The sequence below is a fragment of the Elephantulus edwardii genome, unplaced genomic scaffold, assembly GCF_000299155.1.
Source record: "Elephantulus edwardii isolate Elephantulus edwardi_28Jun2011 unplaced genomic scaffold, EleEdw1.0 scaffold00136, whole genome shotgun sequence".
In the NCBI taxonomy this organism is placed as follows: domain Eukaryota; kingdom Metazoa; phylum Chordata; class Mammalia; order Macroscelidea; family Macroscelididae; genus Elephantulus; species Elephantulus edwardii.
Genome location: NW_006399886.1, coordinates 3,112,918 through 3,116,689, shown reverse-complemented (window position 1 = coordinate 3,116,689; position 3,772 = coordinate 3,112,918). Strand labels below are relative to the sequence as shown.

Sequence of the window (3,772 nt, the reverse complement as noted above, 5' to 3'; positions counted from 1 at the left end):
AGATAAGAAACGGATATCAATCTGGAGACTAAGGTATGCCTCATCCAGTCCATAGTCTTTGTAATTACTTGCTATGCATCAAAGAACTAGAAAATGACTAAAGATGATTGAAGAAGAATTGATGTTTTTGAGTTGTGAGGCTGGAGATGGGTCTTGAACATACCAGGGACTACCAAGAAAACAAATAGTTTTGTTCTGTAAAGAGTGGAACCAAGTTTCTTCTTGGAGGCTAGGATTCTGAAGCTCAATCTCACATTCTTTGGGCACGTGGCCAGGAGAGACCAGTCCTTGAAGAAGGACATCATTCTCAGAAGGATGGAGGGACAACACAGGAGAGGAAGACCCCATATGAGATGGATTGATACAGTGACCAGATCATTGGGGATGGTGTGTCAGTGTCAGTGAGACTGGCTCAGGATAGGACAGGGTTCAGAGCTATTGTACACAGGGTTTTTAAGAGTCACAGCTGACTCGAAGGCACATAACAATAACAACAACAATAACTGGATTTCAAGTTGCTGGAACTTTCATACATAAAAGTACGGTGGTTAATTGGGTCATGCTGTAATGATCTCAAGTTCGAATAAACTAATGTGATAATAACACCACTTTCCAGGTCACACGTGTTTCCAGAGGCTGTTATTTCCCTCAGTAGGTTCTGGCAGAAGATGTGCTTGGTCATTTTCCTACATAGATGCCTAGCCCCAAAGCCAAAGCATGAGAAATGAAGAGAGATGAAACGAACAACTTTAGAAACTCTGCAAAGAAAATTCCATTTTATTCCTGGCTCCTCTTTTTTCCTCATGCTTAAAGAAACTGAATGTTTTGAGTGCCTGAAATGGAACTCCTTAGGTGGAATGTTTAACTGGAAAAGTCAGATACTCATTCTACCCTTTTCTTTACAGTCTCAGATTCTTTCTCTCCATCTGCAGCTTTTTCTTCTGACTGAGAAGTAAGGTCCCTACTGGTATGTATTTCTACTATCACAATGAGAACTGCCCCTTAAACTATTCTGTTTTGATTGACATTTTGCAACCGAAAGGAGATTCTCTATGTTTCCATTATGGATGAAGGATGATGGAGGTGCATGTTCTAGCCTCCCATTTCCCCTGTTGCCATTGCAGTTACCATTACTGGTACTTATCAGTAGCTCCACCCAGGACCTGAGACTGGCTGGCAGTGGCAAAGGCTGTTCTCTTTCTTCGCTGTTTCTGTTGTACAGGGATGGAGGCTGCTGTATTGAATTAAATGACACGAATGGGTTGTAGGAGCTGCTACTGCGGCAGGACCATGTCTGGTTCTCAGCAGCAATACTAGAATTGCTTCTTAAAGTCACACTGTAAAGACTGTCTTCAAAATATAGTATTTCTCTGGTATATTTAAAGCTAATATTTTGCTCAGCTTTCAGATCCATAGCAAATAATTGAAAAGACCATGGCCGGAATCAGGAAAACCTTAGTCTTCAAACTGAAAGTCACTTCTCTTCAGTATTTTAAAGAGGTCTCTGACAGAGGACTTACCCAAAGCTAAAAGTTTTCTTATCTCCTGAGTGCTAGTATGAAGGATATCAATTATGGATCCAAGCAAGACAAAAATCATTAACAGTTTCAATCTTTTCTCCATCTATCATTGTCCACTAGCCCAGTAGATAAGGAGCTTTGGTTTCTTGGTGTTTACTTAATAAGTAAAGAAAGAATCAGTCCATATAGAAGGGTGTAGTCTTTTTTATCTTCTGCAACCAGGTCCTTCTCGGTACAGTGCAGGTTATTGTTGAATTTTCTTACGATCTTGATACCACATTCTTTACAAATTTCAGCGTCACAAATTATTTACTCAGCATACAGACTGAATGGAACTCTAACTGCCTACTGGCAAGAAGCTGTACTGTAATCATGAAGGCTCGTGGTTCGAATCTAAAAGCTGCTCTGAGACATAGGATGGGCAGTCTTTTCCTGTGCAACTAAGCCTGTGAAAACCCACTAGAGGGTCAGCTATGGGTTGGTTTGACTCAGTGGTACACAACAACTGACTAAATATGTACAGAGAAATGATACAACCCTGATGCACACCCTTCCTAGTTTTAAACCATTCAGTGTTCCCTTGTTCAGTTCAGACAAAGCTTCTTGAACGGGGTACAGATTTTATAGGAGCATAATTAAGTGTGCTAGGATTCCCATTATTCTCAGTGTTAAACTTCTCTATGATTCACATAGTCAACACATTTGCATAGTTAGTAAACCATAGATAGACATTAGATTCTGTCAAGCCAGCACCAACTCATTGTTATCCTATGTACAACAGAGCCAAGCCCTGCCAGGTTCCATGCCATCCTTGTAATCTCTGTTGTGCTAAAGCTAATTGTTGCAGCTACTGTGTCACCACAGGCAGATTGAACCAATAACCTTGGTGATTCTAACAGAAAAAAATTAAGTGACAGATCACAGTGCCAGGCTGATTAGGCTGAGTTCCCTGAATTCAGCTAGGCTGAATTGCCTTAAAGGTGTCTAGCCTTTAGTTTAAATTTTTGTTTTATATCTAAATAGCCATACGTTTCTTACAGTTTATACTGAATGCTTCAATATTCAATATAACTTTAAAGTCTATTATTTTATATGTGCTAACTTAATGAGTAAAAATACAAATTTGTCTTTTTTAATGTGAGTTTGTGTAATATTTAAGTATTTTCACATTGTCAAATGAACTCTGTGTATAACAACACGTTGTGACAACTGAGAAGAAAGTTCTTTTGATGCTTGCAAATGCTTAAAATGGAGTGATGAAACTCATATTAAAAAAAATAAAAGCTTACAAACAATTTCAAGATAAAAAGAAAATAAACTTTCAACTTCACCATAATGCTAAATTTCCACTCAGGAAAGATTACTACTGACAATAACTTTCAAATCCAAACAAGATTGTTAATTGTTCATGAAATTTTATTAACTACAATTAAAAAAAAACACAGCAGCATAACAATAAAAATGAAGGACTACTTTAAAAAGCTTTGTAAACTAGAAACATAGACTTAAATTTTTTTTCTTAAAATGCCCTAAATTAATCACGTGCAGAATATAATCAAACTCGTTGTTTCTGAGTAATCAGAAACAAATTCAGGAATTCTTAAACTCTGCTTATTATAAGTATAACTTAAAATTGTATAATCTTTCTCTGACCAGTCCAGTGGTTAAGTGTTCTCATCTTTTTGGTATTTCTTTCAGATTACCTTATGTTATTTATTAAATCCTATTAGATTTATGCATCTTCAATGATATAAGACTGCATGGCAAGTCTTTTAAAAACAGGCATAATATGTCTCTTTTCTGCATAGAATATATGTTTGTCACTTTTGTAGTCAATATTACATAAATATTTATTTCTCATAGTGTTGTTGTTATGTGCTGTCTAGTTGTCTGCAACTTGTAGCGACCCTACTTACAACAGCTCTGAAGCCTGCCCTACCCTAGGCCAATCTCACTAACTCCAAAACACCCTCCACCATTACCCCAGTTACTGTACCAATCCATCATCCAGGGTCTTCCTCTCCTGCTCTGTTCCTCCACCCTCCCAAGCATGATGTTCTTCTCTAAGTACCAGTCCCTCTTTGCCACATGTCCAACGTATGTGAGACAGAGCTTCATAATCGTGGCCTCCAAGGAGAAACTTGGTTTCACCCTCTCTAAGACAGACTTATTTGTTTTCTTGGTGGGTCGTGGCATGTTCAAGACTCTTCTCCAGCATCACAGCTCAAAGACACCTATTCTTCTTCTATCAT

At 38.0% G+C, this 3,772-nt stretch overlaps 1 pseudogene; it reads right to left on the bottom strand.

Moving 5' to 3' along the window:
- Window positions 1-648: 648 nt before the first annotated feature.
- Window positions 649-1,414, bottom strand: LOC102868566 (annotated as a pseudogene).
- Between the last annotated feature and the right edge of the window lie 2,358 nt (window positions 1,415-3,772).